The 14878-nt window shown below is 41.0% G+C and overlaps 1 long non-coding RNA gene across 2 annotated transcripts in view; it reads right to left on the reverse strand.

Moving 5' to 3' along the window:
• LOC309664095 overlaps positions 1 to 14762 on the reverse strand; it is a 123436-nt gene extending 108674 nt beyond the window's left edge. For both annotated transcript variants that reach the window (XR_014265582.1, XR_014265583.1), the window contains exons 1-3: positions 14625 to 14762; positions 12878 to 13013; positions 1795 to 1938 (exon numbers count right to left, since the gene is read on the reverse strand). This is a non-coding gene — a long non-coding RNA (uncharacterized lncRNA). The remainder of the gene's footprint in view (positions 1 to 1794; positions 1939 to 12877; positions 13014 to 14624) is intronic.
• Between the last annotated feature and the right edge of the window lie 116 nt (positions 14763 to 14878).

Consider the following 14878-nt stretch of genomic DNA (forward strand, 5'->3'; position numbering starts at 1 on the left):
AAAAACATTACCTTTGGACAGGCCCTGTTTAGGAATTTATGGTCATAAACGTTTACATATTGTCTAATTGCATAGAAAGAAAAATGTTTTTAATAAGTCACTATAAGCCTGTGATCAGTTTTCTATAAATTATTTGTTTTTCTCTCCTTTTCAATCTTCCTTTACTGAATTATTTGGAATTAATTACTTTCCATTAAATTTTACAACAAAGATTTGATTCGTCTCCCGTTTTCTTTGCTCATTTTATATTTAAACAAATACAACTTCTCCTATTGTGAATCTCCTTTCCTGGTCATTATTTCCACAAAGTCTATTTTTCCCAAGTGAAATTTTACATATTTACATTTTGTTAAAAGATTTTTAGTCATTTTTATTAAGTGACAGGTTATACTGCATTCATTCTTTTTACTTTAAAGAATACTTTTAAAATGTTTGCTATCATTTTAGACTTACAGAGAGCAAAAATAGTACAGAGTTCCTTTATACCCTTCACCCAACCTCCCCTCATATTAACATCTTACATAACCATAGGACAATTCTCAAAACTAAGGAAGTAACATCGGGACAATACTATGACCTAAACCACCAACTTTATTCAGGTTCTGCCAGTTTTTCCACTGTTGTTTCTCACTTCCAGGATCCGTTCCAGGACCCACCCTACACTTAGTCATTGCGTCTCTTTATTCTCCCTTAATCTGTGACCATTCCCATCTTTCCTAGCTTTGAGACTTTTTAAAAATTAATTTATTAATTTATTTATCTTTGGTTGCGTTGGGTCTTCATTGCTGTGTGCGGGCTTTCTCTAGTTGCAGCAAGTGGGAGCTACTCTTCCTTGCGATGTGCAGGCTTCTCATTGTGGTGGCTTCTCTTGTTGCGAAGCATGGCCTCTAGGCACGCAGGCTTCAGTAGTTGTGGCTCGTGGGCTCTAGAGCGCAGGCTCAGTAGTTGTGGCACACGGGCTTAGTTGCTCCGTGGCATGTGGGATCTTCCCAGACCAGGGCTCAAACCTGTGTCCCCTGCAGGCAGAATCTTAACCACTGTGCCACCAGGGAAGTCCCCCGGCTCTGAGACTTTTGAAAGGAGTGGTCAGTTACTTTGTAGACTGTTTCTCTATGTGTGCTGTCTGATGTATTCTCATGATTAGATTGAGATTATGCACTATTGGGAAGGACACCACAGGGTGATAAGCTGTTCCCAGGGCATCACATCATGGGGTACATGATGTCAACATGTCTTATTTCTGACGATGTTAACCTTAGTCGCTTGGTTAAGGTGGTGACTGCCAGTCTTCTTTACTGTAAAGTTACTGTCTTTCCCCTTGTTATTAATAAATATCTATTTGGGGAGAGATAACCTTGAGACTATGCAAATATCCTGCTTCTCCTTAAGCCTTCACCCACTAATTTTAGCATCTATCTGTGAACTTGCCTGCAGCAATTACTGCTGTGGTGCTCTATGGGGAATGTCTATTTCCCTCATTTCCTCCATGCTTATTAGCTGAAATTCTTCTATAAGAAAGAGCTGTCCCTTCTCCTTCATTCATTCATTCATTCACGCATTATATCAATATGAACTAGGGGATATTTATTTCACTTCTTATTGTTTGGGTTTGTGACCTGAGAGCCAAAATCTCAACCCTGAAAATGGAAGGAAAGTCTGAAAATTATCATTATCTCAGTATCCAAGTTAGGGTAAGAGAAACCTACTTCCCTGACTTAAGCCAAAAGATATGAAGAAGACACAGCCTGGAAAGGGGCAGGAAGCCCACAGGCAATGGCCCCGGGCATGACTGACCTTCTCAGAGGGCCTCTGCTGGTGGGGACTGCATCTGCTGTCTTCAGACTCTCAGTCAGTCCAATCAGGACTCAAATCCTGAGGGAGTGTCTGTCCCTTGACTGGGGGAGGCAGAGGGCTGGTGACATTCATACCAGGCTGTGTCTGTGGGGAAGAGAAGAAATAGATGTTAAGACCTTAAGCCCAGAAGACAGCTTCTCAGATTGCTCTGAGGGACTGCTCCGAAGAGGTAAGGGAGGAGCCAAATATATAGCAGGGCTTCTTGGTGGCGCAGAGGTTAAGACTCCGCCCGCCAATGCAGTGGACACAAGTTCGAGCCCTGGTCCAGGAAGATCCCACATGCCATGGAGCAACTCAGCCCACACGCCACAACTACTGAGCCTGCGCTCTAGAACCCAAGAGCCACAACTACTGAGCCCTCATGCCACAACTACTGAAGCCCACGTGCCTAGAGCCCGTGCTCCACAACAAGAGAAGCCACTGCAATGAGAAGCCCACACATCGCAACAAAGAGTAGCCCCCGCTCGCTGCAACTAGAGAAAGCCCGTGCACAGCAACAAAGACCCAATGCAGCCAAAAATAAATAAATAAAATAAATAAATAAAATAAATTTTTTTAAGTTATACAAAATATATAGGAGCTTTGCAACAAAAACCAGGTAGTCAGAACATCAAAAGATTACTGTTAAAGAAAACCAGACATCTCAAGTTAATGAATTTAGCGCTTTTCTAGGTATGGGAAGATCCAAGAGTCTGGGCTCATTTAAATCATTCCTTTGATACGCACCTTAACTATCTAAGGCAAGTATCCTGCTTTTCTCCATCCTGAATCCCCTCAGGGAGAACAGGCAGGGCAGCTGCAGTGGCTGCTGGCTCGATGGCTGCAACATCCCTTGTTTACTGATATGGCAGGGGACAATCTTCATCCACAGTGCCTCCCCTTGGTCATAAATTCAACCAATGTTTGGGAGGCATTTCATGAACAATTTTGTCCCATGGCACTAGGAGTTCTCACTCCTCTATCAGGTGAAGATTCTGTTGACAGGCCATTCAATGTGCTGATCTTTTCTGGATCAGGCCCTATTGATAATCTATAATTCTCTGGATTGCCTGTCTTAGTAGCCTATTATGATCTGGGAAATGTTTTCCCTTGTTGCTTCTTCCCATACCTAGAGTTGCATAATTACAATTATTCTATGTAGAGTTATATATATGATTAACTCTCTCAAGACATCATTAATTTTGTGGGAGGCCTGGATACACATTGGGAAATGCAAGAGACAACAATCTTATAAAACAGACAGGATATAAGTAATACAGATAGTAACATTAATAGAGTCATAATGCAGCAGAGAGAGACATAAACCATAAACAAATTGAAAATAAAGAGAACAAATTAAAACAATGATTAGTATAACTAGTTGTAACCTGGTTGCAATAAACCATCAAGTCCACAGGGGAGTCAGCTGGAGAAGCCAAATTCGGGAAGGATCAGGTAGAGAAAAAAAATATATGTTTCATCTTTGTTTACCAAGGTATACTTTATCAACTCATTGTAGGTCATAGCATAAGAGGAAACATTTTTCTAGAAAACAAAGATTAAAAGCCGGTATATTTCATAAAGTCATATAATTATAAATCATATTTATCAGTTCTTTCAGTCCCATGTAATTAATCCCTGTTGATCTGGATGAAATCGTCAGGTTTTCCATCAGAGTTTTGTAATTTCTTATGCAGTTTAGTGGTATGATCTAAAAGCTATCAGAAACTTATATTTATCAAAAAGTTTGATGAATTTTCTTGAACATCTTCATTTTATAAAAGCATCAGAGTAAAACAATGATTGTCTATAAACCACAAAAGACTTAAAATAGCATGGTTAAAGATCTGATTACAATGCAATTGACAAGAAACTTGGATATTTCTGTGACACACAACATTTTAAGATAATAACTAGAATCATGACTGAAAACATTATACCAGGACATATCACATTTTTAGGAATTCCATATAAATTTTAGAATATCTATTGATATATTAATGACATTTATCCATACAATATAAGGCTTATCGCCAATCACTTGACAATGCTTCTCAAGTAATTTAACATACCAAATAAGCCCAATTACTTTAATTTTCCTCTCTGAGATGTCTCAAGGTTCCTTTGAAGCATCCCAGAATTAGCTGGAGGTCAAAAAAACTTTAGTTAGAATTTGATATTTGGGAAGCTTGTCAAAAATATAAAAAAGGGGGGCTTCCCTGGTGGTGCAGTGGTTGAGAGTCTGCCTGCCAATGCAGGGCACACGGGTTCGAGCCCTGGTCTGGGAAGATCCCACATGCGGCGGAGCGACTAGGCCCGTGAGCCACAATTGCTGAGCCTGCGCATCTGGAGCCTGTGCTCCGCAACAAGAGAGGCCGCGATAGTGAGAGGCCCGCGCACCACGATGAAGAGTGGCCCCCACTTGGCGCAACTAGAGAAAGCCCTAGCACAGAAACGAAGACCCAACACAGCCATAAATAAATAAATAAATTAAATAAAAATTTATATATATATATATATATATATAAAAGGTTTCAAAACACTTGGTCCAATAGAATCATAGCTCACTGTGAAACAATACTTATTCACTTAACCAAAGTGACAAAAAGATTTCAAAAAACAAATACAGATCACTTAAAGGCAAAGAAACTCACACAATCTGTTACCAAAAGCAGTATTCCAAGAAAACTTTGTTCTCTTAACAGAGAGAGGAACAAAATCTAGTCTTGCATCAGCCTACTTTTGTAACAAAATCCATTTATCTAACTAAATTTAATCTAATCCCAGACCGACCATGTACAAAACTCCTTTTCAGGGCTCCCTTTCTACAAACCTTCTACAACTTTCTGTTTCCATATTAGTTTGTCCCTTATTTTCCCATCCAAAAACAACCAACCAACCAGCTCTAGGACACAATCATTCTTTCCCCTTAACAAAATGTTTTTCCATTCCTCATACCTTCTTTTTCTGAAAACGCATATCCTACTTTCCTTGCATACTGAAATGTTTCCCTTATTATCTTTATAGCTTTAATTACATATTACAATTTTAACCCTTAAAAACCTTAATCTTATGGTTTTTAAGGGTTAAAATCTTAACCTTAATGTGGGTCTGGAAAGATCCCACATGCCGTGGAGCAACTTAGCCCATGCGCCACAACTACTGAGCCTGTGTGCCACAACTACTGAGCCTGCACTCTAGAGCCTGTGAGCCACAACTACTGAGTCCACATGCCACAACTACTGAAGCCCACACGCCTAGAGCCCATGCCCCACGACAAGAGAAGCCACCGCAATGAGAAGCCCACGCATCGCAACAAAGAGTAGCCCCCGCTCGCTGCAACTAGAGAAACCCCATGCGCAGCAATGAAGACCCAACGCAGTCAAAAGTAAAATAAATAAATTTATAAAAATAAATAAATAAAATTAAACTAAAACTCTTCTCTCATTTACTTTTATTTTACAACTTATGAAAACACTACCATACCAAGTTAATTTTTTGTTGTTGGTGTTGACAAACTCTGTAACAGAAAAAACATGAACGTACTGACCTTCAGTAAACCTAGGTACAACAAAAGTAAAACATGTCTATATTGATTACACCAGTAAGCTTAAGCTAGCTTTATCACCAAATGTTAATTTAATACCGAATATTTCCTAGATCACGTGAACCTGAAATTCATTCTGGCCAGTTTCTCTGTCATTTAGATATATTCAGCTTGTAAGTGTTTACTCTTAAGTAAATTAAATAAAGCTCTTTTATAAATCTAATTTTGATAATATTTTCCAGAGGTAGAGACATCTCATATAATGTACACAAAGACATAAACAGACAAAACTAGAGATCTCATAGCTTCATTTTAACAGTTATGAATCAAGTATTACAATATAATCTTACTAGTTATTTATAACAGTTGGAATAAGTAAAAATTTATTTGCTCAAGTGACTAAGGCTTTACTATTTGTGGGAAAGATTTTTAAGATTTGTATTTGTTTTTTTTTTTAATACATCTTTACTGGAGTATAATTGCTTTACAATGTTGTGTTAGTTTCTGCTGTATAACAAAGTGAATCAGCTATATGTATACATATATCCCCATATGCTCTCCCTCTTGCATCTCCCTCCCACCCTCCCTATCCCACCCCTCTAGGTGGTCACAAAGCACTGAGCTGATCTCCCCGTGCAATGCAGCTGCTTCCCACTAGCTATCTATTTTACATTTGGTAGCATATATATGTCAATACCACTCTCTCTCACTTCATCCCAGCTTACCCTTCCCCATCCCCGTGTCCTCAAGTCCATTCTCTACGTGTGCATCTTTATTCCGGTCCTGCCCCTAGGTTCATCAGTACCATTATTCTTTAGATTCCATATATATCCGTTAGCATACGGTATTTGTTTTTCTCTTTCTGACTTACTTCACTCCATATGACAGACTCTAGGTCCATCCACTTCACTACAAATAACTCAATTTTGTTTCTTTCTATGGCTGAGTAATATTCCATTGTATATATATGTGCCATAGCTTCTTTATCCATTCATCTGTCGATGGACACTTAGGTTGCTTCCATGTCCTGGCTATTGTAAACAGAGCTGAAATGAACATTGTGGTACATGACTCTTTTTGAATTATGGTTTTCTCAGGGTATATGCCCAGTAGTGGGATTGCTGGGTTATATGGCAGTTCTATTTTTAGTTTTTTAAGGAACCTCCATACTGTTTTCCATAGTGGCTATTACACATTTACATAATGTAAGTGTATCAATTTACATTCTCACAAAGAGTGCAGGAGGGTTCCCTTTTCACCACACCCTCTCCAGCATTTATCGTTTCTTGATTTTTTTGATAATGGCCATTCTGACCAGTGCGAGGTGATACCTCATTGTAGTTTTGATTTGCATTTCTCTAATAATTAGTAATGTTGAGCAGCTTTTCATGTGCCTCTTGGTCATCTGTATGTCTTTTTTGGTGAAATGTCTATTTAGGTCTTCTGCCCATTTTTTAATTGGGTTGTTTGTTTTTTTGATATTGAGCTCCATGAGTTGTTTGTATATTTTGGAGATTAATCCCTTGTTGGTTTCTTCATTTGCAAATATTTTCTCCCATTCTGAGGGTTGTCTTTGTGTCTTGTTTATGGTTTCCTTTGCTGTGCAAAACCTTTTAAGTTTAATTAGGTCCCATTTGTTTATTTTTGTTTTTATTTTTATTACTCTAGGAGGTGGGTCAAAAAAGATCTTGCTGTGGTTTATGTCAAAGGGTGTTCTTCCTATGTTTTCCTCTAAGAGTTTTATAGTGTCCAGTCTTACATTTAGGTCTTTAATCCATCTTGAGTTTATTTTTGTGTATGGTGTCAGGGAGTGTTCTAATTTCATTCTTTTACATGTAGCTGTCCAGTTTTCCCAGCACCACTTATTGAAGAGGCTGTCTTTTCTCCATTGTATATTCTTGCCTCCTTTGTTGTAAATTAGGCGACCATATGTGCATGGGTTTATCTCTGGGCTTTCTATCCTGTACCATTGATCTATATTTCTGTTTTTGTGCCAGTACCATACTGTCTTGATTACTGTCACTTTGTAGTGTAGTTTGAAGTTAGGGAGTCTGATTCCTCCAGCTCCATTCTTCTTTCTCAAGATTGCTTTTGCTATTTGTGTGTGTGTGTGTGTGTGTGTGTTTCACATATATAAACATTCTTTTTCATTCTGGTTTATCACTAAGATTTGTATTTGTTCTTAATAAACTTTTAAAGGGGCTATGAATTAGATTTTGGCTGAAGGAGCCTTTCCAGTGGTTTGAGTTTTTTTTGCTCCATGGCATGTGGGATCTTCCCAGGCCAGGGCTCGAACCCGTGTTCCCTGCATTAGCAGGCGGATTCTTAACCACTGTGCCACCAGGGAAGCCCTCCAGTGGTATGAGTTTAAAAAGGCCACTTTTTCCCTTTTTGCCCCCTTGGTTTCAAGTTCTACCTGATGAGCTAATTAGGCTCAGTCTCAGGTTCTCCTGGGCTCTACTTACACTTCTGTCTTGTAGAGATTTGCAAGACAAAAACAGTTGCTTTTAATTCCCCAAAGAACCGGTCTGTCACCTAAATGATATTAAAAGATTGATTTGCACATCTATATTTTCATTAATTTGATTTTCTATATTAGTGAGAAGACTTCCAACTAAACCACAATTTAAGAGTTCTATGTTCTAGGGACTTCCCTGGTGGCAGAGTGGTTAAGAATCCACCTGCCAATGCAGGAGACACGGGTTCGATCCCTGGTCTGGAAAGATCCCACATGCCACGGAGCAACTAAGCCCATGTGCCACAACTGCTGAGCCTGCACTCTAGAGCCTGCAAGCCACAACTACTGAGTCCATGTGCCACAACTACTGAAGCTCGCATGTCCTAGAGCCCGCACGCCGCAACTACTGAGCCTGAGTGCTGCAACTACTGGAGGCCACGCACCCAGAGCCTGTGCTCTGCAGCAAGAGAAGCCACCACAATGAGAAGCCCGTGCACCGCAACGAAGAGTAGCCCCTGCTTGCCTCAACCAGAGAAAGCCCACGTGCAGCAATGAAGACCCAATGCAGCCAAAAAATATATAAAATTTAAAAAAGAGTTCTAATGGAATCAAAAAAAAAAAAAAAAGGTCATGAAGAACCTAGGGGCAGGATGGGAATAAAGACGTAGACCTACTAGAGAGTGCAACTGAGAACATGGGGAGGGGGAAGGGTAAGCTAGGACAAAGTGAGAGAGTGGCATAGACATATATACACTACCAAATGTAAAACCTATAGTTAGTGGGAAGCAGCCGCATAGCACAGGGAGATCAGCTCGGTGCTTTGTGACCACCTAGAGGAGTGGGATAGGGAGGGTGGGAGGGAGGGAGATGCAAGAGGGAAGAGATATGGGGATATATGTATATGTATAGCTGATTCACTTTGTTATAAAGCAGAAACTAACACACCGTTGTAAAGCAACTGCACTCCAATAAAGGTGTTAAAAAATAAATAAATAAATAAAAATAAAAAAGAGTTCTATGTTCTAGAACTTTAGGGTTTAATTCATCATGCCTTCTAAAGCTTTCATAAGGCAGTCAACAAAGGCCCTCTTTCTGAGTGCACAGGTTAAACTCAGAGCAAAATCTCTACTATTAATTTGCCCCTGAACATTGGTTCCCAGTACTTTTTTTTTTTTTTTTTTGTAAAGAGCTCAGGTAACCCTATTAGTTTCCTTTAGTATGTTTCATTAATATTTATTGAGGGGCAAATCTACTTGGGGAAGTATTCCCCAGTGAAACATGTCTATCCCGCAACGTAATTAAGCAAAGAAGATGTAACTGTGAGGGGAAACACTGACTGAAACCGCCCACCCTCACCAGGCACCACAGTAATCATTTGCATGTGTTATCTTAAACAGGATGTCCTGGTAAGGAACACAGAACTAACAAGGCACCACCAACTGGAAGAATTCGGGAAAGGTCAAAAGGACACACCAGTTCATATGTCCTACCAACCTCCCAGAATCCTCCTCGCTGGAATCCATCCTGGCTGAGTGTCTGGAAGGACCCTGAGTCAGAATGATAGGCCAGAGACAACCCGGAAACTAATCCCATTACCATAAAACCCGAGACTGCGAGCCACATGGCAGGGCAGTCCTCCTGGGTTCCCTTACCCTCCTGCTCTCTGCCGGCCGCCCCTTCCCAATAAGGGCTCCTGTGTTGTCAGCATGTGTGTGTCCCCGGACAATTCATTTCCGAGTGTTAGACAAGAGCCCACTCTCGGGCCCTGGAAGGGGTCCCCCTTCCTGCAACATAACCATCTTATATAAAGCCCATTTAAACATACCAATTTTTACAAACTTTAATCTCAATTCTATATATTTTAGTTTCCATTGGGACTCAATCAACAAGCCTTGGTTTTACAACGAGTCCTAGAGCTTTCCTTACTTATTTTATCTATTTTGTATAAAAGGTTCTGGGGTCCCCAGTGAGGGGTTAAGCCCAGAGACTCAGGCCCTTTTGTCAATCTTTTAACTTGATTAATTGGCCTGTTGTCCCAAGTAATTGTTGGTCAGGTATCTCAATATAATTTTCTTCCAGCAGCCATATATGTTTTTTAAACTGGGGTAAATAGAGCAGACTTGTTTGGGGCCATTTAATGTTGAGGACCAATAGGGGGTCCCTCTGGCCCATCCAACCTTAGGTAGTATCAAACCTTTGATTCAATCCCATTAATGTCCATTTTATTTCTCTCATCTTAAAATAACCACCTAAAGATTTCTTTATCCATTTGGGACAAGCCCCTTTAAAATTTCCACCTGGTTGGGAAAAAGCCTCTAGACTCCCTTCAGTTTTTTTTCTTAGTCTGTTAATCAATCTAATTAACATTAATTATTCTAATGTTTTCATTAGCACCTGTAAGACCCATTGAGGGAAAGAGGAGACCATAAATAGGATTCCCAAAATGGTTTTTCTTGTTTGTTTTAAACTAAAGGAGTTCTTAGGTTAACCATTAGATATATATTTTTTCCACTTTTTTTTTAATAGGCACCAATAAAACAGCTGTTTATGATGAGAGGTCTCTAAAAATTTACCAATTTAGAGTTTTTCCAATTTAAAGGATCCATCATCTGCCATTAATGAGATATATCTTAACAGTGACTCAAACCAGTAAGACACAAGAGGCTTCCCCACACGAGAGTGTGAAGGATGCCACCTAAACAAGATCTAGAAAGTTTATTCCCAAAAACAGTCTAAGAAAGTAAAGGCCTTCATTGTACTTCCTGATGCAAGAAAGTTAAAATGGTAAAAAGCCCCTGAGAGTTCGCACAGTTAGACAAAAAAGACCGCTCAGAATCCCAGTCTAATCTACTGGTGGCCAAAAGTACACCACATGTATACCTTCTGGGTGGCAGAGACTGAGTTCTCAAAACATATACACACACGCAAAATGTTAACTGCATACGCAATAAAAGAGCCCCATCTTAGCATTTTCAGGGTGAGATTTTCTTTAATTCCCAATTAAGTACTGGGTTAGCCAAAAAGTTCCTTTGGTTTTTAAGTAAAAATAAAAGACACATTTCATTTTCCACTTTCACCAAGAACTTTTTCACCGTTTTGTTCCACTACCTTCTGCCATTTTTCAGGCAACTTCACAATTCCATCTTCCCAAAACCTTCTATCTTTTTGAGCAAAGAACTGTTCCAAGTGCCTTTTACAGTCTTCCAGGGAATTGAAATTTTTTCCATTAAGAGAATTTTGTAAAGACTGAAATAAATGGAAATCCGAAGGTGCAACGTCTGGTGAATACGGTGGATGAATCAGAACTTCCCAGCCAAGCTGTTAACATTTTGCGTGTGTGTATATGTTTTGAGCACTCGGTCTCTGCCATCCAAAAGGTATACATATGGTGTACTTTTGGCCGCCAGTACAGTTTTTGCCTGGTCATCAAAGAAACATGTGGCCTTGCGTTATCCTGATGGAAGAGTATGAGTTTTCTGTCGACTAATTTCGGACACTCTTCGTTGAGTGCTGCTTTCAGTTGGTCTAACTGGGAGCAGTACTTGCTGGAATTAATTGTTTGGTTTTCTGGAAGGAGCTCATAATAGAGGACTCCCTTCTCCTCTCCACCATATACACAACATAACCTTCTTTGGATGAAGACCAGCCTTTGGTGTGGTTGGTGGTGGTTCATTTCGCTTGCCCTACGATCTCTTCCGTTCCACATTATTGTACAGTATCCACTTTCATCGCCCGTCACAATTTGTTTTAAAAACGGGACGTTTTCGTTATGTTTAAGTAGAGAATCGCATGCGGAAATACGGTCAAGGTTTTTTTCGCTTAACTTATGTGGAACCCAAACATCAAAGCGATTAACATAACCAAGCTGGTGCAAATGATTTTCAATGCTTGATTTGGATATTATGAGTATGTCAGCTATCTCCCAGGTGGTATAACGTTGATTGTTCTCAATTAATGTCTCGATTTGATCGCTATCAACTTTAACTGGTCTGACCGTCCTGGAGCATCGTCCAGTGAGAAAACTCCAGCATGAAACTTCGCAGACCACTTATGACATGTTCGATCAGTCACAGCACCTTCTCCATACACTGCACAAATCTTTTTTTGCATTTCAGTTGTGTTTTTTACCTTTCTTGAAATAATAAAGCATAACATGCCAAAAATGTTTTTTTCTTCAATCTTCAATATTAAAATGGCTACACAAAAATTCACCAATTTTGATAAGCTTTTTTTAAAAATGCATGCTGATAGGACAGCTGTCACAATACAATCTAACAAAATTGTTTCAAATGACATTAAAGACAATTAAGCGCTACTGGAGCCACCTTACGGAAAAAACTGAATGAACATTTTGGCCAACCCAATAAGTACTCGTAAGCTTTATTTAATTTTTTAAAAGTATTTTTTGAAGTGAACTATTTTTAAAGTCTTTATTTAATTTGTTACAATATTACTTCTGGGTTTTTTTGTTTATGTTTTGGCTCTTTGGCTGTGCGGCATGCGGGATCTTAGCTCCCCGACCAGGGATCAAACCTGCACCCCTTGCATTGGAAGGCGAAGTCTTAACCACTGGACCACCAGGGAAGTCCTGGTACCTGTAAGCTTTATACGTACATAAACCTGGCTGGGGTATTAGTTGGAAGCTGGCAATCTGTTGTTCCTTTTTCTTTTGTTTTGGAAGCTTTGTTTCCCATTCCAAGGTTGGTTTGTTGAGATCACTTTTACTTCAACAAACTCTATTAAAGTAGCCAATTGAAGGAAAAATGATAGGCCAGTCTTCTACTTAATTACCCAGGCCAGCCTTACTCAGTGTCTTTCAAATGAGCAAAGTCTTCCCAGTCTTTCAACTGAGGATAAACCACTCTGTGTCTAAACTGAGCAAAATCTTCCCAGTGTCTTTCACTGAGGATAACGCAGGTACCTCTTCTTGAAACTAAGTTTCAAGGATAACCTACTCCTCCAGAGAGTTTAAACACCACTGAATAAAACCTAGGATCATCAGCCAATAATGGGAGATCCAAGAACCCGGAAAGACTCACCCAAATTCGTCTGGACTCTCTGACGAGGTGCATGGACCAAAGAGGCCTCTGCTGGTACCAAGCTCCAGATCCTCGTAGAGTTCAAGTGAAGAAGACAAGTCTGCTCTGGGCCCTTCGTGGTCACCAAAACCGTCAACTGAAAAAAAAAAAAAAAAAAAAAAGCACAACCTAAAAGTTGAGAATTATGTTTTATTCAGCAGATTTTCTGAGGACTTAAGCCCAGAAGATAGCCTCTCAGACTGCTCTGAGGGATTGCTCCCAAGAGGTCAGGGAGGAACCAGGATATACAGGGGTTTTTGCAACAAAAACCAGGTAGTGGGAACATCAAAAGATTATGTTAAAGAAAACCAGACACCTCAGGTTAATGAATTTAGAACTTTTCTAGGTATGGGAAGATGCAAGGGTCTGGGCTCATTGAAATCATTCCTTTGAAAGGCACGTTAACTATCTAAGCCCAGTATCCTGATTTTCTCCATCCCATATGCCTTCAGGGTGCACAGTCGGGGGCGGCAGCAGTGGCTGCTGGCTTGATGTCTGCAACATCCTTTGTTTACTGATACGGCAGGCAACATTTTTCATCCACATCAGAAACCAACTCACCTTTCAGTCCCTTGGTAATCACGCCTTTTTCTTGCCCTGTCCTCAGGAGCAAAGGTTGAAGCCACGCTTCCTCCCCTTCCCCCACCCCCAAACAAGCAGCATCCTCAGTGGGTTGCTCCACCCTGAAACATCCCTGTCTGCAACCCACTCAAAGCAAGTTCAGTGTCATCTCTGACCTCACCACAATGTTTGAGGAAAACCAAAAATAACTCCTAATGATATGATGTGGTGTGTTAGAAAGGGCAGTGACCCAGTGCCTGGGGCAGCATTCTGGTCCCCCTGGCCTCTGGGGAAATCTCTTCACCTGTCTAGGTGGGGCTCCACCTCTTCCTCTGTCAAGTGGGCACAGTGGCCTTGATAATCTCCTAGGTCTCTTGAAAGGCTAAAAGTCTAATTAAAATTTGAAAATTCAAGTGCACTAGAGAGAGACCCATAATGAAGATCATGTCATATGAGAAAAAGTTGAAGAAATGGGGCCTTCTAAGAGTCTGTAAAACAGAAAGACATATTTCATAAAATCATGGATTCTTAATGTTGGAGGAGGCCTTAGAGCTGTTTTTCCAAAACCCTAACGTGCACACGAACCACCTGGAGAGCCCCTTGAAATGCAGACTGTGATTTAGTAGGTCTGGGAGGGGGCTGCTTTCTCCAGGGACCACACTTGGAGGACCAAGCCTCTAGGGTATATCCGTGTTTCTCACCATGACAGCACATGGGGATCACTTGTTTCTCACCTCGATAGCACATGGGGATCACTAGAGAAGCTTAAAAAACAACTTATGCCTGGGCTTCCTGCCGCCCCTCCTTCCCCCGCCGACAAGATTCTGATTTATTTGGGAGGTTCCAGAACTCCCCGGTGATTCTAATCTGCAGCCAAGTCTGAGAAACCACTCCCCTAGATCAGCGCTTCTCAACTTTAGCACAGATCATCATCACCTGGAGGGCTTGTTAAAACACAGCTCACAGGGCCCCAACGCAGAGATTCTGACTCAGCAGGTCTGGGGTGCAGCCTCAAATCTGCATTTCCAACAAGCTCCTAGGTGATGCTGACTGCTGGTCCGGTGGCCTTGGAGGCCATCTAATCTCACAGCGATGTTTCCCATGTGGGAAACCAAGATGAAATGACCCTCTCAAGGTCTCTTTGTACCGTATCTCCTGACGCCGGTCCGGAGCTATTTCCCCTGCCAATCCTTCCAGCTTTCCCTTCGGCGTCCCCCATTCCTCCTCAAGTCCACTGCTGAGCCGCTAAACGCCGGCACGGACCGGTGCTCTGGGGCTCCGGGGGGGGCGGGCCCCTTATGTTGGGAGGCCCTTGAGCTGTCCCCACCTGGAGAGTCCCACGCGAAGACCTGCGGGATGGCTCTGCCGCTGCCGAGGACGCCGCACGCTGGACTCGAACGC

Source organism: Balaenoptera physalus (assembly GCF_965194825.1).
Source record: "Balaenoptera physalus genome assembly, chromosome: 7".
Lineage (NCBI taxonomy): Eukaryota > Metazoa > Chordata > Mammalia > Artiodactyla > Balaenopteridae > Balaenoptera > Balaenoptera physalus.